Raw genomic sequence first — 24,537 nt, forward strand, 5'->3', positions numbered from 1 at the left:
ATATATTATCAGAAAATGCGAAAAATAGCACAGCTTTATAAGCATCTTCTATTTGGGGATCCACATGATAAAAACAATTTTAAAAGCCATTTAAATACGTGTGCACTTTATACAGATACCTGGCTATTTAAAGAAAAGGTGAAGGTCTTAGAGGGACGCCATAGAAGGTATGGGAAGCATTAATTACCTCTCAGATGACGGTTAACTAAAGGACCTGATTTCAGAGATGTAGAGAAAATATTACCAGAGGTAAAATATTACACGGATCTGAATTATTTTTTTCTGAAAGAAAGACATTTTTCATATATTTAAAAAAAATCTAGTTTCGTTTTAAGGTAAAATATCCCCTCTGCTCCAAATATCACTTTTTTGTTTTGATTTTCATTAACTAGAACATGTAGAATAGCATTAGATTCAAATCGAAAATAGTATGAAGTATGCAGCGTTGCTTACATTTTCAGAAAAGAATATTATGTCTAATCATGATATGGGGAAGATTTGATAGCGGACTCAATATAACTTGTGTTTATCTCACAAAAAAATAAATATATGGACAAATTGCTGTTTTATTTACGATTTTAATTTAAAAAATAATCTCAGTTAAATGAATACGTTAAAGTAACAAGAACATACAGAAAATTCAATAACAAGGACATTCTTTATAAGGTCAAATTAACCATGAACTTCTGTACAATTGTTAATATTTACTATTTACTGGGTGTTTACTCTGCACAAATCACTGGACAAAGACTGACAATACAATGATTTTTGACGTAGATGTATACGTTTTCAATTTTCTGATCTGAATGATCTGAATTATATTGTTTCAATATTGTTGATTCATTAAAAACAACATCATATACTAATAGGAGTCAAGTACATACAGTGTAACAAATAAATAGATCCAATTTCAACATGTGATGTTTTCTCCTCAGCATGGAAAATCTTTATCAGTGTTAGATCCTCTGAATTTTATTTTGGAAATAAACACAATTAAAGAACATTTTATCAAGAATCTGATTGTGCTTTAGACCTAAAGTCCCATGCATAATTGAAAGTTGGGGAGGGGGGGGGTAATTGAAAGTGGAAGAGGGGGGGGGGATTAACAAGAAGTTAAATTCCATTTTTCTATGCCTATACTATGTATATATTTGCAAAAAGTGGGGGGGGGGATTACCCCCCCCTCCCCCCACGGTTCCGACGTCTATGTATGGTCAGGAGTGCAATACATTTTAAAGATTTAAGATATATTTGATAACAAGACATGTTCATGCAATAATATTCTTTAATGATAAAATATGTCTAGTTTTTAATTAGTGACATTATTACATTCATCATCAAAATCCTTTTCTTATTTAATTTCATCAATTCTGATGTATTTTTATGTTCTGTTTTTTTATGAAGGTAAAAAAAAACAACATTAAATTGTCATCAAATTAAATTAACTCCATTTTAACTTTATTGAGACAGCAAGACGTTCTGAGTACATTTTGCTTTAAGATTCTGCTTTAAAGACTGGCATGCTCTTATTCAGGAGTACAACAAATTCGTTGGAATATCTGCAGAATAAATAAACCAAAATGAAATAATTGATGGATAGAATATTTTTTGCTCCCTTGAGAGAAAATATACTATTAATTCTACTTTCTAGATATATAATTTTTAAGGTTTCGTCAGAAGTCAACATGTTAAAAGATTTATTTTTACAATAGCCCCAAAACTATATGAGGTATAAAGTTAAATTAATACTTTTACAGTTTATCAAATTTTCATTGATTTACAGATAGAAAGTATCACTTGATAAAAAGAATACTTGGAAAAAATATTAATTGAAAAAATTCTTCTTAAAATGCATATATTTAAAAAAAATAATACATCTAATTAATTCTGTGCTCTTAGTCACTCACTCACTCACTCACTCACTCACTCACTCACAGAAAACCATCATTGCATAAACAAATGAAATATGTTTAACAATGAAGGGCAAGTTGAACTTGGATAGTCTCTGGAAAATTATTTTCCCTGTTTATTTTTTCCAAATGTTAAGACTTAAAAGTGAAAGTATATTGCAAATGCGGATTGTATAGGGGTCTTGTCTTTATACATGTCATGTTTTCAGTAACAGCCTCTCAGAGACCCAACTTGCCCTTCAATGATAAACATTTATTATTTCTGCAATTATGGTTTTCACAAAAAGGACAGAATAAAACAGGTGCACTTTTTTTGAAACATACGCATTTTCTGATACAATTTTTCTCCAAAAATCTTCTTTTTTAATATTTGTTATCACGTGATACTTTCTATCTATTAATCAGTGATATACATGTATTTATAAACTGTAAACGTTTCGACTTTATACAACAAATTTTTTGAGCTATTGTAAAATTTTTTTTATAGACACGTTAACCTTTGACGAAACCTTAACTGGCTATCTTAAACAGGGAGCAATTCAGGGGATGTTGCAACCACTATTGAAATAACGACCACTATTGAAATAATCAGTACATTTTCATCACATATAAAAGAGATTTAATATTAGTTTATGAAAGAATAATATTTGAACGTTTTAGTAAGTTTACATTTTTCCGTATATAACTTAATTTTTGGAAGTATTATAAAGTAAAGTGTAAATTTAACAAAAAATAATGAGGTAAAGATCTACGTTAAATTTCATTAAACGAACAAATTGAATATGACCATAAAACTTTATTTTATTCGCATGTTTAATAATAATAATACGTTTTGTTTATTAGAGGTATAATATTTGTTTACCGCAGACTTAAATCCGAACCTATAAGTAAGTAAACAATTTTCCAAACTTTATTAAATTTGTTCTTTTAATGTTTCATTAAACTCGTATTAAATGCTAATTAATTTCTAACATTTACGATCCCACAATATGTTATTTTATGCCTTTAAACATTAAATAATCGCAGCATTTAAATCGCATTTAAGGTAAAATTAAACCCAACTTTTCATGCAATGTATATCAATAGTGGTTGAGGATGCATATCAATAGCAAACATACATGTAGTTCGTAACCACTATTGAAATACGACCACTATTGAAATAATTATATCAATAGTGGTTGAGGATGCATATCAATAGCAAACGTAGTTCATAACCACCATTGAAATACGGCCACTATTGAAATAATAATACCAATAGTTGGTGAAAATGCATTTCAATATAAGAACAATAGTTTCATCAGCCATTGTCTTATTGATAGAAGAGAGTTACCGCGTAATTTTGAAATTTTTACTAAGATTTCAAAAAAAATTGGATTGGGAGAAAAAAAAATGTATAAATGTTGATAAAAAATTAAAAATGTATAACTTAATAAGGATAATTTCTTTATACTCTAGAAATTTATAATATTCTTTATTATATTGTATCTCAATTTTGTCATTAAAGTGGCATATATGCCCTATTGACCAGGTGTACTATGTATTATTAATTTACCATTTTCAATGAAATCAGACCTAAAAGATACACAAACCCCGGCATCCATATTTTTGCATTCATCATCAGTTGTTACATGAAGATTTAGATAGTTATTGAAATAATGATTTAAAGTGATTTAAATAATTATTTTGATAGTTGCAAGGTTCCTCGTCATAACAGGCATTGGCACAGTAAAGATCTCTCACTGCTGAATGGCCTTGATTGCCGGGTAAAGGTCAAACTTCACCGGTATATGGTGACGTCTCCGGCCGAATGACGTAAAACAACAATAAATCGACAGTGGCAGATTGATTTTTGTATTTCAAAAGTGAACATTATTTGAATAGTTGCTGAAAACTATGGTTATTGAAATACATTTTCAACCACTATTGAAATGATTATTTAAATAGTGGTCGTATTTCAATAGTGGTTACTAGCTATGTTTATTATTGAAATGCACTCTCAACCACTATTGATATAATTATTTCAATAGTGGTCGTATTTCAATAGTGGCTACGAACTATGTTGTTATTGATATGCACCCTCAACCACTATTGATATAAATATTTCAATTGTGGTCGTATTTCAATAGTGGTTACGAGCTATATCTGCTATTGATATGCACCCTCAACCACTCTTGATATAATTATTTCAATAGTGGTCGTATTTCAATAAGGGTTATGAACTATGTTTGCTATTGATATGCACTCTCAACCACTATTGATATAATTATTTCAATAGTGGTCGTTATTTCAATAGTGGTTGTAACAAGGGGATAATGGCAAATAAAAATCTTATATTTGTTTTAATATGAAGTGTTGGACTATAGATATTGTAAAAATTGTTACCACTTGATTTTGTCAAAACTTTTTGATTATTTTAATTTATATGGTTTTAAATTTTACTGCAGTCAAATAACAATTAAAAGCCATCTTTTAACATTGAACAAGAGAAGAAAGTCGGTTAAGTTATTGATACTCAAGATACTAACTTGAGGCATCAAACACTAATACTTCTTTGGATTATGTACTGAACAAAGTCTATATCACTACGATGTAATGATTTTTAAAAAAGAAATTCTACTCGAATTTTAACTATAATGCATTTACAATATATATGGTGATCTCAGTGAAAAATATGTTTTAAAAAGTAAAAAAAAATCTATTTTGAGATAGTCATGTGGATCTCATCGTATACACTTTTTTTTATTTATGTAATTCTCCATATCAAATAAAGGACGTTTTTAGACGACATACATGCATCGATGTTATAATTAAAATAAGCATTGACGTTTTAGAAAATAATGATTAAAGTTTTCAAAAATATAAAAAATTATGAGAAATATTTTGATTTTAACCGATATTTATTAGAAAAGTTAATACTAGTATATTTTAAATTTTGTTTTCGTGCATGCATGTGCTTGATTCAAACCCAAAGCTTCCGTACATCTTTTCACATATGTTCTGTTAAGATGTAGTCCAGAAATGACAGTTTTCAAGGTGTATACATGTTAGCTAGCTATACCTTATCTCCAAGTTTCATTCAATCATTTAATTTCAGTAAAAATGATTTAAAATACAAAATTTAATATGGAACTCAAATGAATTAATTAATTGTCCTTTAGTTAATCACTGTATCGTTTTGAGGGTGTTTAAAATTGTAAAACAAAATTTTTCTATCTAGAAAGGTCTTGTGCAAATATACACAAACTCTCTTTTAGAATAATCTCTTTTTGAGAATATTAAATAAAATGAAGCAGAATACAAGGTATTTTGACAAAGTTATTTTTTTTTAAATCTTAAAAAAAGATTATAGAGCAAAATGACCGGCTTCAAGACTTTTGCCGTCACATGAATTAGATTCATTTTCATATTAATCTAGTGAATGAATACATATTTAACTGGTTAAAAGAATTCTAAATTGTTCAATATCTCCTCATTGTACATTGAATTACTTTATAACATTTTTAAGACAAAGGGAATTAAAATATATACGAAATAGCGCTTTTTAGATATCTTTAACTTATCTTTTATTTACATGAATGAAATTTTTAAAATTTTGTTTATTTGTTTTCTGTTTTGAGACAATGGGGCAGAAGGAATCCTAACTTATCATCGATGTTATTTTTATCACTTTAAAACAATATTATTAAATTTTCATTTCATGCTACTTTTGCATGTTTTAAAATAATATTTAATTATACAATTAGGTTTTATAGACTTTATTTCCTGTGCAACTATGGAGGGTTTTGTCGACTCTTGTCCTCAAAACCTCACAGAAGCTATAAATGCCTCTACAAGACTTGGTTGTGGTCGTGATAAGTATGGTAATGATCAGTATATATGTCTCCCGAACATAGAGAAAAGTGGTCTGGTAGAATTATGTCACGATGGAATTATGGGTATAATACAAAGAGGTAAGCAACAAAAAGTTTTTGTTAATCAAAGATCAATGATTTTGTAATAAATTAATTCAAAAGTCAATAGCAAATATTTAATCCCCTTTACACATGTAACAAAGGTAAAAACCTAAACAAACATAAAGAGTCTAAATCTTATTCTTACACTCAAAACAGTCTTATCATCATTGAGAAAAATCGGTTAATTGTTTTAAGGATACTGTTTGGAGACGACGGAGAGAAAACTCTTTCAAAGTAACTGCTCAGGGTTTTTAGAAGGCTGTCCAGATGATCCTTACAGGAGCAATGAGAATTACAATTGTAAGAACAACGATTACTTTACATATATCGTTACAGTTTGGTAGCAACATTACTTTTACCTAATATATAAAAATATTTTATCTTCATTGCAATTGATTTAGATCCTGCTTGTCAACAAATTAACACACAATACCAATGCTATCTTGCCGATCCTTCGTGTTCAATAACGTAAGTACGGGAACCACATAAATCAAATGTGCTTTCATATGTATGTAACTATGAAGTTAGCATTGTGATCCAATTATGTTTTTCAAACAGAACACATAGCTTAGATCTTGGCGTGTTTAACACTACGACAATAAATAATCAAACAGCCAAATCCAGGAGTACGACTCCGCCAACATTGGTGCAATAGGAGGAGGAGTGTGTGCTGGAGTGATTGTCCTCCTCCTCTTGTTCCTAGGAGTTCTTCTATGGAGAAGAAAACATACGTGGAAAAGTAAGACAAAAAAAAAACTAAATTCAGGTATACATTGCTTTATTTGAATTTAATAATGCAATGAAGAAATAACATTTTTTTTTAATTACTAACCGTTGCTTTTGGGGGTCAATAAAATAATTTAGCCACCTTCGATGTACAGTATTCAACAAGTTCAAATAGGCTTGTTATTTGATTTATGGATCAAATCAAATGGATGTCTCTCCAACGTAACCCCAGCATGTACCTACTACCCACTCCACACCGTTTCGAAAATCATGAATGTTACGTTCCCCTTAGTGAGACAGGTAGAAATATTTTGCATTAATTGGAAATTTTCGATTCATTAAATTTTTATTGTTGTTTATTGTAAAAAAATGAATTCTTATGTTTACCTGCTAAACCAAAGAGAGAGGAATACAACATAGTTGATTTTTCATATCTCGGACAATCAAGAAGCCAGGGATTATTTGATCAAACAATAACCTAATGGGTAAAAACATATAGAATGGGTTAATGTCATTAACTTAATGATATATTTATTCTGTTAAGTGTCTCTTTCATTTTTAGCAACCCTTTCACGAAATGATACATACATGTACTCTAAAATGTAATGTAGACGGTATTTTTAATAAAGGTATCTTATTTTAAATTTTTTTTTGCATAACAAAATAAAGTTGAGATTTGAAAAAAAAGTTTATAATATAATTTTTGGATTACCTCTTTGTGTGTTTTATAACAAAAACTGGGGATTTCAAAACCAGACTTACTTTGCGTACGTCGATACTCTCCTGACCGTATCGCATAAAATGACATTATAATAAAAGCACGTTTAAAGTACGCATATGTTTAAATAGATATAGCGTAAAATGTTTATAGAACAACATATGGTATTTAAATAAGATGAATGTATTATTATTGTAAAGACAAAATATTTTTCAGGAAAAAGGGAATGTGGCCCTGAGTGTGACATAAATGAAAAATACACCGATAGCGTTCATGAATTTTCATGTAGTGCTCCATTGCTATCAACTAATACTACTGGAGATGGAGGTAAAGAGAAATATCACATATCATAGTTGTGCATAAAATTTAAAATGATACAGTAGTGTATAGTTAGTGTACAAAAAATTAAAAGTATAATAATTCAAACATTATTCTTTATACGAGGGGTGATCAAAAAGTTCGCGATCTATCTCTATATCTATATAACCACCTTTCGGTTAAGAAAAAAAAATGGTACACACATAGCCATACACAAGTTCTATAAATAGCATATGCTTTATAAAGTTTTGGTCCTTGTTTGTGACGTCATTATATGAAAATGACGACACTATGTAGGTCAATTGTGACGAAAAATGGTTGTCTCAGTCGTACTTGTTTAACATAAAATTTATGGTATATCTTAGAAATCCCTTTGAATCACAGTATAATAATTTGTACACAGTTAAGATAAATGACTTCCTATAAAATCAATCAATGATTGGATTGATCGTTTTAGTAAAGGAAGGCAGATGGTTAAAATGATACTTGTTATGTTGCCCAGTGAAATCAAGTTAGAAAGAGAATGTGTTTTTAGGTCACCTGAGTTTACACCTGAGTGCCTCTTCAAAAATACTCCTTGGTATTAAATAAACCTATTGCTATCTGTTTTCGTCCGTCGTCGTACATCGTTCGTAAACTTTTGAACATTTTTAACTTCTTCTCTGGAACTTCATAACCAATTTCAACCAAATTTGGCCTACAGCATCTGTGGGTGAAGGGGATCTAAAATTGTGAATTTATTGGTCCCTGCTCCTCTGGGGCCTGAGGGATGGGGCCAAAACCACTAAAATTAATGCACTCTTTAAAAATCTTCTTTTCTCCTGGACATCAAGCAGTCAAACTGTTGACATAATTGTAATCAGCATTGAGTCCTCTACCAAAATTGTGAAATCCATGGCCCCTGGGTCAGGGGTTGTGGTGTTAGGGCGGGGCTATATAGATCATATAGTAAATGTGCATTATTTCTTTGAAAATTTCCTCTGCTCTTGGGTATTAAATAAACTAAGTACATAGTTATGATAAACAAGAGTGCCTCTTCAAAAATTGTGAAATTCATAGCCCCTGGGTCAGTGGTTCTGGTGTTAGGGTGGGGCTATATAGATCATATAGTAAAAGTGCATTATTTCTTTGAAAATCTTCTTCTCTGCTCCTTGGTATTAAATAAACCAACTAAGAACATAGTTATGATGACCAAGAATGCCTCTTCAATAATTGTGAATTCCATGGCCCAAGGGTCTGGGGTTTAGGTGTTTTGGCGGGGCTCGATTGTATAGTAAAAGAACATTAATTCTTCAAAAATCTTGTTCTCTGCTCCTCGGTATTAAAGAAGCTAACTAAGTACATAGTTATGATGAGCAAAAGTGTTTCTTCCAAAATTGTGAATTTTGTGGTCCCTGGGTTGGGGGTTGTGATGTTAGGGTGAGGCTTTATTGATTATATAGTGAAAATACATTGTTTCTTCAAAAGTCTTCTTCTCTGCTCCTGGGTATTAAACCAATGAACTATATACATAGTTATAATAAGGAAGGATGCTTCCTCCAAAACTGTGAAGTTAATGGCCCCTGGGTCGGGGGTTCTGGTGTAAGGGTGGGGCTCTAATGATTATATATGGGGAATGCATGAGTTCTTTGAAAATCTTTCCCATTGCTGCTAGGTATTATCTGAATGATCTTAGTACATATATTTATGATAAAGAAAGGTGCACCTAGCAAATTTATTAATTTCATGTTCTCTGGGTCAGGGGTATCGGGAAGGGGGGTGGGGGTAACAGTACATAGTCTGAAGATAACTAAATGCTTTGAACTCTGCTCTGTGGTACTAATCAACCATTTATGATGAAATAAAATTTATGATAAAATTTCCCAAATTTTGAAATATAAGGCCCCAGGGTATGTGATCCCTATGGAGTGAACCACTGGTTTTAAAGTGAAAATGCATTTTCTCTTTCTTTTTTTGATCTAACTCTGGGTATTAAGAACCTAAAGTTGCATTCTAAGTATATCATTATGATAAGCAATGGTGCGTCTTTCGAAATTGTGAATTTCATGCATCTGGTTTAAAAGATAACCAAATTAAATATTTGGAAAGTTGTTTCATGATACTCAGTTGACCTATGAGGCCCATGGGCCTCTTGTTAATTAAGGAATTTGCTAACAAAGACCTACAATTTACACTTTTAAAAAACAGTTGAATACTTCAACAATAGTATAATTATTAAATACCAAATATATTTTTTACTTTAAATTTTACACATATTAGGCATGATAAAAAGGAGGCACCCATTCTCTATCTGGCACTTTGAATAAATGTCTATCCAAAGGCAGAAGATTTGGGTTTTGATGGTCGCCATACCTATATATTTGGAAAGGATATTATTATCCACCCATTCTGTTGCCGAGAATTGACCATTTCTGACAAATGAACTGTTATTGTTATAAAAATTAATTTACATGGAAAGAAATATAAAATTCAGAAAAATCTTTCAGCTTTTGTGATGACCTACATCTACAGAGAGGGTCAGTGACCGCCTATATCACGTGATTCGTGCATAATTGGAGAGGACTAATTTTAAATATTTTCGACACTGAAACCAAATGTTGTTTCTTTTATGGAAGTTATTCAGTTAGTTTGCGAACTCTTTGATCACCCCTCGTATGTGTTGTGAATTGATTAAATTAGATATCTTCACAGTAAAAAACCATAACACCTATACCCGGAATAGATTAAGTTTTACCAAAGTATATTATTAAATAATCAATTTAAAAACGAAACTGTTTCTCAACTTCAAAAGGAAATGTGAGAAGATTTCATTTCATTTTGAAGGAGAAAGGATATCAGAAACAGGCGAACTAGAGGAGGGGAAGCACGTTTTCACAAAGACTAATGTAGCAAAGAAAGTCTATGAGGCCATAGAAGCTGATATAAGTAGTAAACAAGAGAAAAAAACCAATGATGTCACAGAGGCTGGCGTTAAAAGTAATCCAGAGGAAAAAATCTACGGTGTCAAAGAGGCTGGCGTTAATAGTAAACCTGGGAATATATCCCATTGTGACATAGAAACAGATGAAAATAGTAAACCAGAAGAAACAGTTTCTGGTTTACAAAATATTGGAATCAATAGTGAACCAGAGGAAAAAGAGCACGATGATATCAATACTAAATCAGAAAAAAGAAGCCATGGTAACACGAAGGCTAATGTTAATAAACCAGAAGGAAAGAAAATAAAAGGTAAAGAGGCTGGTAAATATAATCATAGGATATATTATATTTTATGCATATTTATTTAGAGATAAAGAAAGAGAGATAGAGAGATATATCTGTATATTCCATAGATATAAAAGGATTGACGACTTGCTTTAAAACAAAGAAGGGGGTTGGGGTAAAGAAATTTCATTATACAAGAACATTTCTTAACTTCTTTTCAAGAACCACTGGACCAATATTATCCATTAATTGGTTCAAAACATCCTTAGGCAAAGGAAAATTAGAATACATAAAATGAAGCGGCATGACCACTTCCTAGGGAGACTTTTTGGGAAAAAACAAAAAAAAAGTGTCATTAAAAATCTTTTAAAGAACTATTGGAGCAGTAAAGATGAATCTTATATGGAAGCCTCCTGGAGTACTGTAGAATATGAATTATTTAAATCGCGGGGGTAGGTTTTAGAATAGTTTTAAATTAAAATATACAAGATAGAAAATGAAAAATCTTTTGAAATCTTATCAAAAGCTACTGAGCTAGTGAAATGTAACTTATATGTGGAAATCTCTTGATTTCGTAACGATTCTAAATTCTAAATCGGGGGATGGATGGGGTCTCAATGTCAATTCAAAATTTTACATTGAAAAAATAGGACAAATTTTAAATAATATTCTTTCCAAAAGGCACTGGACCAAAAAAGCTAAAACTAATGTGGAAGCGTCCTGTTGTAGGGTAGATTTTTAAAAGTTGTTCAAATAATAACTCCAAGGAGTAGAACCGGGCTACAAAAAGTATAACAAGGGGGAAACATGGTGAGGAACAGCAGTGTCCAAGTTACGCATGGACCTCTTTTCAATAAAAAAAAAATCTCTATAATTTCACATAACCTTACCTGTCGGGAAATTTTCAAATCATAAAAAAACAATTAATGATAAAAATATGCCTTTAAATACAGAGGGACGAAAAGTATTTAGACTTTAAATATGGGTGAAAACGAAATAAAAAAATCCAAGTTTTTAAAAAAGCATTTGAAAAAAAAATGCAAAGGTTAGTCATATCATTTGCATGCGGGCGGGCAGGTGGGGGATGATCGGTGATGCTGTTCTTTTTATTTTTCTTTACTGTATGTACTAAATATTACTTTATTCTTACTTAAAGAATAACACATACATTTAAGAAATTAACAACCTGAAAAAGTTTTCTTAGGAAATAAACTTTTGTGAAAATCCCGGAAATTTCAAATCCTGTGAAGCCTTATTAGATTTCAAAATAAGATTTAATAGGACAAAGAGGTAAAGCCAGTTATATAAAGTTTTATATCAAATAATTAACTATCACCCTCTTTTTTTTATGTCAAAATAAAGTAGTTGTTTATTATTTTCTATAATAAAATTTTTGAGAACCAGATATTGAAAAACGGTTTGAGAAATTGCAATGTTCTTAAATTGCAGAAAACATGGTATGTCACAACCTTCAGCAAAGAATTAAGATATGAGCACAGCCCACGATCCAAAAAAATAAAAAATGTGTTTTGATCTTCAGAAACAGAGCTTTCATTATGTATTTGCATATTTTGGATCAGAGGTTGTTCTCTATATGAAATATTGAAAAACGTCCTCAATTTTAGGCCATTTTCAAAGGAATTTACACAATATGAGGAAAATGACGCATTTGATGACGTCATAATCAATTGACTAGATGAAAAATTACGTCACAATTAATAGATTGGTCACCAACACTCCAAGTAATAAATACTGCACTTGCAACCTAAACTGAGCGGTTTTGATTTTTGATATTGTAGGGCCAAATAAGGCCCAACCTTCTTTAAATAATATTCTTTCCAAAAGGCACTGAACAAAAAAAGCTAAAACTAATATGGAAGCATCCTGTTGTAGGGTAGATTTTTGAAAGTTGTTCAAAAATAACTCCAAGGAGTTGGACCGGGCTACAAAAAGTATGGGGGGGGGAAACATGGTGATTAACACCAGTGTCCAAGTTATGCATGGACCCCTTTTTAATAAAAAAAAACTATAATTTTACATAACTTTACCTGTCCGGAAATTTTCAAATCATAAAAAAAATTCAATATAAAAATATGCCTGTGTACAGAGAGATGTAAATGTCCTAGTTTTTAAAAAAATGCAAAAGTTAGTCATATTATTTCATGCGGGCGGGCGGGTGGGGATGATCGGTGATGCTGTTCTGATTTTTTATTTTTCTTTACTGTATGTACTAAATATTACTTTATTCTTACTTAAAGAATAACACATACATTTAAGAAATTAACAACCTGAAAAAGTTTTCTTGGAAATAAACTTTTGGTTGATCACGTGATCAAATCCTGTGAATGCCACTAAATAGGAGGTTTTTTTGTTTAAGAATAACACATGATATTTTATTAACAATAAAAGTTTTCTTGGAAATAAATATATATTTTTTTATTTTTTATTGTTCAACTTTTCATTTCCAGAAAATTTGGCAAACATTGTTGTTTATTGCTTATATTTACTATGTGCTTAAAAAGGTGCTTTGTCTTTTGAAATTCGGTGTGTCTGGACTCGGTTACGCTTATGGGATACCCATCTGTATGATATCATTAGATATCTTCTTTTTATATATCTGAATATTTAACAGACAAATTATTCCACATAATTATGATTAACAACGATGTATTTTTCAGAACAATGAAGTTTGAATCTACAAGGTCTGGGGTTTTTCTAAGATGAGCCTTTGTTGATGATATTGTGAAAACTTGTCACTTTCGCAGCATTTTAAGGTTAAAAAAGGGCCCGGGACAGGGCTAATTTACACGGGAAATGTTAATTGTGATATCACACAAACGTTATCCCTCATAATACCAGAAATAAATAATTTGCAACTTAACATTATATTAGCATTATAAACACCATTAACACTTATTAATGCATTGAAAAAAATTGCTAGTTAAATCCTACATAGCAGGTTATAAACAATCACTGATCGCAAGGAACTTGTCGACATGACGTCATTTTGATAAAGATGACGTAATTCATGTGCTGTGTGAGGCAGATAAAGTAGTTTTTTGTAACAGTAAAAAACGTATTTCAATTTTAAACCAAATATTTATTACAGATTTAAGATAGGCTTATTATACTCATCAATCAATTACTCGATCAATAATTACTCATTAATTATCGAGATAATGTATTTAAATAATTATACCTTTTTTGTGTTCAGGTTTGACATGTTTAACATCGAGGTTTCAAATCAAATTGTCTTTTTTGCAAGGGCATATACATAATAGATCTTGACCATTTTTTGAAAATAGTTAAAGGATATTTTCCTTAACTGGAAAAGTGTTGCTGCTTTCTTTAAATCCAGAGGGTTTTTAATGAGGACATAAAATGCTTGGTAGAGGACAAGGATCTTTCAACATGACCCAAATTACATATTAATAAACTGAAAGCAAACGCACTTTCCAGAAAGTAAAAAAAAATGCAGAAACGATTAATAGCCTGGATTTTTTAAATTTTAACTCTGGTATGCCCTTGCGATATTGAAATTTGTTCATGACCTCCATTCAGTTTACGTACTATTTATTCACCACGTGACTGTCCTTCGCTTAGACCAAACTTAATTCAGTACAAAGTGGGTTGTACTATGTTATTTCAATAAGTGTATTAGGTTTATGATAATAAAACAGCTTTAAAAAATTAATTCAGTTTATTATTGTTGTTAAAATGCAAAATTTTTATGAAAATATTCTCTGCACTTGGGTATCTAAGTGGCAAATGGAGCACAATCAGTAACAAACCATTTGGGTGTTAAAAATATGATAACGTGACAAACTTGTGTCATGCCATATCCCAATTTAATCAATCTTAATCATTTACATCACAACAGTAAGACTCCAAATGCTAAGCAAGGCGTACAAAGAGTTCATAATTTCACACTGCATAATTGACAATAAAATGAAAAGCAAGATCAAATTTTGTACTTATGTTTTACTTAATACTCATATATATATGAGACTATTGGAATGTCTGTAATGTTTTTTATTATATTATTTCGATATTTTGCTCTTTTGTAGGTGTTTTGGAATATATACTAGGTGATTACGACATATGGAAAACAAATATTTCAGGTGAGCATTTCTCCAGAGTCAGAAATATTTTTAAGTTTAAGGTAAATATGCAATCCGAACTTAATTTCTAATTATACAATCATAAAAAATGTAGTTTATTAATGGAATATGAAAGAAAATTATTGTTAACAAGTCGTGATGATTGTGAAATATTGAGGACAAGAACGATACCAAATACTTGCTAAAATACTCAGAATTTTGTAGATCACTTAAATTTCGCGACACCTTATTTTCGCGAGATAGTCATTGACTCCTAATTGCCGAGACAAAATTTTGCGAATCGTGGTTATCGTTCAATATGTCGTTAAAGAAATCTATAATCCGGAAGAATCAAATTTTCGCGAGCACACTGTCTCGCGTTATTACGCGAAAATAAAGTTCTTGCGAATTAAAAGTGATTTACAGTAAACAAACTGGTCATGTTCTAAACAGTCAGATAGCGACATAAAGACAAACCCATGAGAAATCAATATGTGTTTGTAAAACACTATGCGTCTAGCGGCAAGAAAATTCTAAAAAAAAAAAAAAAAAACTATTTTTAGCATATATAACTTGATAAGTGAGTTATGCATACCAAATATGAAGTCTCTATCTCTTATGGTTCAAAAGTTATGAGTTATGGCGAAGGTACAAAAAAACTATTTTTAGAATATAGGCCAGAGTCAAGGTCACCAGGTCATTTACCTTGGTGTCATTTGAAAGAACCTTGTTAGTGGGGTATTGATAGCAAATATGAAGTATCTATCTTTCATGGTTCAAAAGTTATGTCGTCGTTAAAGTTTGCAGACAAAAAGATATTTTTAGCTTTAAGGGCACAGTCAAGGTCACAAGGTCATTTTCGTTGGTGTCATATGAAAGTACCTAATTAGTGAAGTATGCATACATGTACCAAATTTGTAGTCTCTACCTTTTATCGTTTAAAAGTTATGGAGAAGGTTGAATTTGCAGACAAACAAACTGACAGAAAGACAGGACAACTATCGATTCGAGCGCATAATATTTAAGGTAGGACACAATAGAAAGGTCAATTTTTTTTCTAAAATTCATTTTTTTCTGAAACTTTGTTATTTTGTTCTTGGATACAAACTCTCTCTTTAGATAATTATGCTATGAATAAAAAATTCAACGACACATTTTTTTACCACATAGTCTGAAAAATGGCATATCAGTCCCCTCTAACAAGATTGTGAAATCAGACATCGACTTAAGAATGAGTCATATTTTAGAACTATCAATTGATCTATTGCAAATTTGTGTAATTCTTTTAAGGCATTCAATGTATAAGGGATTTTGAACGATTTCTAATAATTTTAAACTAGTTAAAAACACATTGCTAGATAACGATAAAATTGAAATAAACAAAATTCACAAGACTGATAACATGTAAGGAAATGGTGATTTTGCACGTTAAAAGTTTTTGAAGAGTTATCTGCCCTTAATGAAAAGAAGAAAATTGTAGATATCTCAAACTTTCTGCGGTAAATAATTTATTTCATGTAATAGTTTAATAAAGAGGCAGTTTATACATATTTTCACCAAGAGATGTGTTTGAAATTTGAATTGCTTTTTTCAATATCTAATAAAAACATGAACCGCCCATAGACTCCCATGTAAAATTTAAGGTGCAATTAATTGGAAAATTATAAAAGGTAGATTTTCTATAAATATGCCATTTTCCGACCTACGATTAAATCACTTTAAAATGTGATTATATAACACGAAATATAATTATTTTAGTTCATGATTTTGATGTTTGTTTTTCAACATCGATCATCTAAGTCACGTGATTTAGAAAAAAATGGCTGTTAATTAAAGAAAAATTGAGGGAGGGTCTATTCAAATCAAGTTTCTTTGTATGTTTCTGATTGTAAATGATCAAAAATTGTTTATTTATGTCGGAAATACATCAGACAAAAGTAATAAATTGGAAGACATAAATTATGTAAAGATATAAATATATAATGATTTAAATTTAAGGTTCAAGATATTTTTTATGACAAGAATTCCGATGCATCCACATTTGCATATTTTGAACGTAAATCTTTACGAAATTAACACGTACTGTATGGTGCTGAACAAAGTTTGATTAGCATTTTATTAAAAGTATCATATCATATATAACGATATTGTAATTGTTAATCATTTCTATAGATGTGTTTCTTATTTTACGCAAAAAATAACCATTTTAGATGATTAATTGATTGAATATTGTTTAACGTCCCTCTCCAGAATATTTCACTGATATGGAGACGTCACCATTGCCGGTGAAGGGCTGCAAATTAAGGCCTATGCTCGGCACTTAGGGCCTTTGAGCAGGGAAGGATCTTTATCGTGCCACACCTGCTGTGACACGGGGCCTCGGTTTATACGGTCTCATCCATAAAAGTCGCCTTTTACGACAAGCAACCATTTAACCCGGATCCCCACGAGAAATGAGGTTTCTAAGTTTTAATTGAACTATAAAAGTTATGTATCAAATCAAAGCATAAAATGGATTTTGATTGTGATGAAATAAAACTGAAGTAGTAATTTAGAATAGAAATTCAACAATTGCAATTTTTTTTTAAAGAATTAACAGCAAAAAAAACATCAATGTAAGTACATGTTGACTATCCATACATGTAAATTGTCAATACATATACATGTAACTCAGAGCGGTTGCATTAAAATATACATCTCTAAGTGAAATAAAACATCGTCGTAAGATGGCTTTGGTTTTATTTAATCACTCGTGTTGCATGATAAAATTATTTAAAAATATCAACTAAACTTGATGTATTTACATGTATCACAGTTGATGTATTTACATGTATAAGATTTGAGAGCCCCCCCCCCACCCCGTTTCTAACGACACAACATAAAAATGAAGTAGAATTTTAACAGTTCCTTTAACTACGCATGTCAGAAGTTTTCTTATATACTAGTTGTATAACATCCCAGGTACAAAATGGACTCTAAGTGTTTGATGCTCCTTTCTCACTATTTAAACCTGTCGGTTAAATTTAGTCTTACCCAGTGCAGCGTCAAAAACTTGTTTAACGGGATAGTGACAGTTCCCTACCCAAATCTTTAGCATTTGAAGTAAATGTCATGGGTCTTTAGGATAATATTATCTTTTTTTTTTAAAAAAAGGGCCCGTCCCGTGTTAGGCGTCGGTCAGTAAAGTGCAACTATGCATAAACACTTGACCTTAAGTGGATTATCTCTTTATCTGGTTGAAAAATCCTTCAATGGAGTAAAGCAACAATCAATTATAAATCACATATTACATATAGGAAGCCCTCTCCATCTATCCAATTTATTTTCTAAGACAGGACTACTGCATCCCTAGGAAAAAAATCTATAACACAAGTAGGAAATACATTTTACCGCTTCAACAAAGATGGCTTTTATAATTTCTAGAAAATATACAGTACTCATAAGGAAATACAAAGAATATATGGAATACTCATAACGGAATGCAAAGAAGTAGCTTAGAAAGATAAACTAAACTATCATTATAAATACAAAAGACAACGCATATTCACACCCTATAGCCCATAAAAAATTTATTTCTTTTTTTTATCAGACATTTCAAAGAAACATCTCCACTTGTAATTTAATGACATCCAGTCTTCTCAGTCCTTTGATTTGAGATTTTATAAGTAAAAATTTCACATTTATTTTTAGTAAATATGCATGGCTGATATAAATCTTACTAAACAATAGAAAATTGGACTCTAACTCTAACCAAAAGTTCATAAAATGGAATAATCATGAAATAATATACATAAGCTGATATCCTTCATTGGGAGTACCGGTAGTTAGTTTTTTCTGCAAATATCGTAAAAATGAAGCGAAAAGTTTTTATCTGGATTTCATAACCATCTTTAACCAAATTCATTATTTAGTAGTCAGTTTTAATATTTATTAGAAATTTACATGTAAATTTTGGTGTTGGTTAAAGGTGGTTATTACATGCTTAGAAGTTATCTAACACAGCCACCCTCTTGAATTTCCAATAATTCTAATAGGGACCAATAGTAACTTACTTTGTGACCCCATATCATTAAAAATACTATTGTTTCATTAACCAACCAATATTTATCATTGAATTTGAACATAAGCTTAGTGATTCATGCAATTTAAGGGAAAAATACTATCTGAAAATTTGAAGTCAATGTGGACCGCAAAACGGCCTTTTAGAGAACGATCCTTTTGTAAATGCCTTTAGTGGAACATTTTGATTGAATGATATCTTCAAAATGCTAGCATGATTAAAAATATCCGATTATTAAAAATAACTTTTTTTTAAATTAAATCAATTAATAATATTGATGCTGGAAATTCATGTAAAATATGAAGTAATAATAGAACATACGTATCGTCGGAATTGAAAATTCACATGTAAATATCCGACGGTTTGAGTTTTTTTTTTAAAAGATAAAATGTATAATTCAGTTTAAACAAAAAATCAACAGAATGATTCAAATGGGTCCTAGAATAAAATGTGTGAAAATAAAGAAAATTGAACCAGTGGTTTCAGATATTTTGGCGATAAAAATAATTCAATGGCAAAAAAGCTAAAATATGTAATAGAAGACATCACAAAATTTGACCTTTGACCCATGATATGACCTTGACCTTTGTAGTACAGAAAAGACCTAAAAAAGTATAAAACTTTGTTATGAAACTTTGTCAGCTGATACTTTGGGTAAAAAGGTGTGTCGCACACAAAAAGTAGGTCTTTCTGACCTTTAATTAAAAAGTTATTGCCAAATATTGTAGAATCTTTTCCGGCCCTAACTAGAAAACTATATAAGACATAATCGTCAAACTTGACCAGTACCCTTCTTAGGTAGAAGGTCTGTCGCGACCTATTTTAAGGTCACTAAGACCTTGAATTTAAGTGGAATCTAAATAAAATGTCATTTTTCTACTAGTATTCATTTACACATCAAAACATGTAAGAGTATTGCACTATCCTTATTTAAAAATGTTAAATCAAGAAAATATTTTTTATAACATATACTTGACAGCAATCTATAAAAAATATAACGTATGCTAGAGAGATACCATCTTTCCCATGAGTGTAATTATCAAGCACTGGTCAAAAAAATTCTGATAACAGAAAATTACATGTCAAATTAGAGAGAAATTAATAAGTTTAGTGTTAGGAGATAACTTGTAGTGCATTTCTGATCAAGCAGGTGTTATCTACATAAGACCTTTAGGCAGAAGGGTCACCCTGTTCGATTAGGAATTATAGCTCTTGTTAGCTAGCATAAGTTTTGAAATGAATTTGATTTAAACTTATTTCATAGTAATGCATAACAAACTTATTTGTTATTATATAATATGATGAATTTAAAAACTACTTTAAGGGGGTGGCGGTGTAATCAGCATGTTCATTTGTCCATATGAATGGCATAATTATACCTGTCTTATGTTATATCTAAATTATGTCTAAAAAAAAATCATTGACTATTTTATACGAGGGGCGTTCAATATTTTTTGTCTCTTATGGTTTTCAATAAATTAGATCACTCGATTAAGAATTTGGACATCCATGAATGAATATATTCTTTACTGAGTTTGAGTCAAAATTTGGAACAAGTCAATGCACTCTAAAACACATACTTGCAATTGGAGGTGACCAACCCAAATACACTGGACATCCATTATGGGTAAAACAGGAATTGTGGAGTCACTTTAAATAAGAAGGTAAATTTTTGCTCGTTGTGTCATGGGTATAGAACAAAATGAAATATTTGAACAAGTTATTGTGATATATGATGGGTCTGTTATTTAAAAAAAGACAGTTTACAGATGGGTAAGCAAGTTTAAGCGTGGTAGAACAGATGTTTTACACGACAAACATTCAGGAAGACCGCCAAGAGCAGTAACCAAAAGTAATGTTTCCAGAATCCGTGATATTCTTTAGAAAGATTTGCGATTTACAATCAGGGAAATAGCAAGATATGTAGGAATTTCAACGGGTAGTGTTTTTACCATTTTAAAATCTAAATGAAAATACCGTAAGATTTTCTGAAGGTGGATTCCCCATATACTTTCCAAAGCTCAGGAGAGGGGTCGCTTACAAAAAATAAAAAACTTCCGAAAATGTTTAAAGATATGGACGCTAGGAAGCTTAGTCAGATTGTCATATGTGACGAAACGTGGATCCACTTTTTCCAGCCAGAAAAAAAAGTTAAAAACCAGTCTGGGTTGGGAAGAATATGAAGTCTCTAAAACTGCAAAAAGAACCCAAACTTCAAAGAAAGCTTTATCTGCAATATGTTTCATTTCAAATGGTTTGGTAGTCCAATATACAGTCCCTCAGGGGAGAAGTGTTACTAGAAATATGTATTCTTCAAGAACACTTTTGAGACTTTATAAATTGTACAAAAAAAGACAACCAAATACCGGTTTGAGAGGTATTAAACTTCTTTATGACTATGCTCCTGCCAATACAGCAAAAGTTACTCGAGACCATCTACAGCGTCACAAAGTTATCGAGCTTCCGCATCCTGCACATTCACCTGGTCTTTCTCCTTGTGACATTTCTTACTTCCAAAACTAAAAGAAGCTCTCTATGGAAGGCGTTTTCAATCGCAATCAGCGCTGTGATCAGCTATTTTTCAGTATTTAAGGGGTATACCACAATATAATTACAAAAAAGTGTTGTGAACCGTATTTTACGACTTCAACTCAGTTTTTAATATAACGGAGACTACCTTGAAGGAATGCAATACATAATTTAAACTTTCATTTTGTTTTTGTTGCTCTCATATGGTTAGGAAAAAAAATACTGAACGCCCCTCGTATGTTTCAAAAATATTTATGGTAGAAAGTGCCGACCAATTCATTTCCAGTCAAAGATCAATTAATGATATAAATGTATACGTAGTAAGGCTAGCTGTCTCAATCATTTCTTTAGAGCATCTGTGATCAAGCAGTCTTATCCCTACCCTTTGGGAATTAGATAGAAGAACTGTTGGCCAGGTTATAACATATGTCATTGCTTGCTAACCTTTTATTTCAAAATTAATTTGGCATAGATTAACTTATTAAGACTAATGTGATATTGTTTAATATGATGGGCATTTGGCAAAGTTTAACACAACCAGTATAGAACGCTATCAATGTTTTAATATTGTTATAATTAATGCCTACACCACAGGGGATTGATAAACACATATTTTAAGGAACGGAAAAATCATGGAAACCATGACATGATTTTCTTGCTCTCTAAACTGTTTAGATACATGTAATTTGTATTTTTTTGACGGGCTTGTCATACTTATATAATAAAATCTATCTAATTATATGATAAATTGCACTTGTGTAGAGAGGGTCCTTCAGATAAATTTCGATTGATTTTGAGATCAAAGATGTTTCAAGTTCATAAATATGTAGTAGAAAAAAATTCTCTCAAAGTTCATTTGATTTTTTTTAATATTGGGTTTTTAATTACGAAAGGTTTACACAGAAAATATTTGTTTGATTAGTGCATGTGCATGAATTTTTCCGCCAATTTTTTCAAAACTTTTTCGACGCCCTTTTAGGTATAAGTCACATTATCCAACGATGGGGTATACGATGAGTAACCGATGCGTTTTTGATGAAAATGGCGTGGTTGCCGGTCGGGCACCACTAGTGATCGGACGGTGACTGAGTCGTTTTTGCGAATCGGTGGGGTCATCGGTAGGAAAAAATTCGTAGTTGAAATTCAGCGATGTCTCTACCGATACCTCACATCGCTCCTCATCGGCAACCCATCATTAACACATCTTTCAAGGATCGGCCAATGTATGGCCGAGCATCGTCCAATATTCGTTGAATCTGAGGTCATCGGGGAGTTTACTGGTTTTCAACAGATAACGACCAATCATCGGTCGATGTTCGACCAAACATTGGCCCGTAGTCGACCGATGTACGAACGATGTTCACCAATGTATGAGCGATGTAATATACATCGACCGATTATCCTGGAACATCTTTTTATGATTAGCAATGCATCGCTGGGCTTTTGTAAGTCCGGCCGGCAACCACGCCATTTACATCAGAAAATGCATTGGTTGCCCATCGTATGCACATCGCTTGATAATGTGCCTGGTACTTTATGGACTACTAGACCGATGTGGACCGATGTTGGGGCATCGTTATCACCACGGATTACCACCGATTACCACCGGTATACGGCTACCGGCCGGGAAATGTGACCTAGACATTAATAATGTCGTAAAATTTTTAATACTGGCTGATTATTGCCGTGTTAAAGAACAATATAACCTGTCATCAAAGGAAAAAGAATTATGAATAAAAGATGAATAAGCAAAATTAAAATTGAAAGAAGAATAAAACATTGAAGAGGGGTCGTTAAAAGGAGACTAACAAAATTAAAGATGGACCGGACCGAGGTCGTTTAAAGACACCAACACTGCTGAATAGAATGTTACAATACCTAATATGTAGAGAAGAAAGTCAAATCTCCACTCATTCTTAACATGATGTCCAGATTGTGAAAATGAAAGTTAACATGCCAAGAAATCTCGTCCGATTTATGCGCAGTGATGAAGTCAAAAAATTAAAAGACAGTCCTGTTGGATTACTTTAAAAGTGTGAAGAGTTTAATTATTAGAATAAATTATTCTTTGATCATTTAATCAGTGGTATAACAGTACCAATAACCTACAATGAGTTTGTATTGTTGTAAGGACACAGTTTTACAGAAAAAAACATGGATCCTTGTTTATGTATATATCATTAAAAATAATTATCAGGAAATTACTTCACTAAAATTAATTGATTTAAATTGTTCTCCAGTAGATAATTGTTTAAAATAGTATAAATTGGAGTATGTAGTTTAGACTTTGGTAAGACGATCAGTTAATCTGGAACATACTGAAGAAGCTTTTGAATTTTCAAAAACAAATTTACATTACATCTTAGATGTATACTCTTCATTTACTCTGTAAAATTGTAAAAATATAATTAGTTTGCATTTACAATACTCTACGTAAAATTTTATTCCAAAATGATGACATACAACATTTACTGGCTGACAGGAGAGTAAAAATATATACTTAATAATGCAGAATGTATTTATTTTATCGAATATTCGAATATATTCGAATACTCCTATCGAATATTCGAATATCAATTATTGACAATTTTGACATCCCTAATTAAAATGAAAATATTAACATAGCCAATCAGGTTGCGTCTAGGTATCACACCGGTAATTGTTTTCACTATAAAATTCCATATAGAATTTTAAAAATGGTAAGCTGACATACCCTCAGACAAACAAAACGGTACCTACACGGCATTTCTTGACTTTTTCAATCTGCAAACAGGGCTACCCTCAAATCCATGTGGTTTTAATGTGTTTATAAACATTTCAAGTGCATCACAGGAAGTGGCCTCCCATGCCCGGAAAAAAATAATTCCTGTCAAAAACTTTTTATTTTTATTTGTTGAAAAAGTACATACAATTTACTAGGCACAGATACCAAAGTTGTAAAAATGGCTTGGAAGAGAATAGAAAAACGTCTCAAAAGAAAGGAAAATCAATTTTAAATGTATGGACCTACATTTGACTA

At 31.2% G+C, this 24,537-nt stretch overlaps 1 protein-coding gene and 1 long non-coding RNA gene across 2 annotated transcripts in view; both read left to right on the forward strand.

Annotated features, from left to right (window-relative positions):
* Positions 1-143: 143 nt before the first annotated feature.
* LOC134243919 (uncharacterized) lies at positions 144-10,848 on the forward strand. Its single transcript, XR_009987139.1, has 7 exons — positions 144-249; positions 5,654-5,860; positions 6,059-6,163; positions 6,265-6,331; positions 6,422-6,602; positions 7,524-7,634; positions 10,449-10,848. It is a non-coding gene; the product is annotated as an uncharacterized LOC134243919 (long non-coding RNA).
* Positions 10,849-14,905: 4,057 nt separating this feature from the next.
* Positions 14,906-24,537, forward strand: part of LOC134243918 (uncharacterized) — a 21,771-nt gene continuing 12,139 nt past the window's right edge. The window contains exon 1 of the mRNA XM_062726159.1: positions 14,906-14,950. The gene's annotated coding sequence lies outside the window, so the exon portion shown is untranslated. The remainder of the gene's footprint in view (positions 14,951-24,537) is intronic.

This window comes from Saccostrea cucullata, unplaced genomic scaffold, assembly GCF_032062105.1.
Source record: "Saccostrea cucullata isolate Sc308-1 unplaced genomic scaffold, CSIRO_AGI_Scuc_v1 ctg11452, whole genome shotgun sequence".
Classification (NCBI taxonomy): domain Eukaryota; kingdom Metazoa; phylum Mollusca; class Bivalvia; order Ostreida; family Ostreidae; genus Saccostrea; species Saccostrea cuccullata.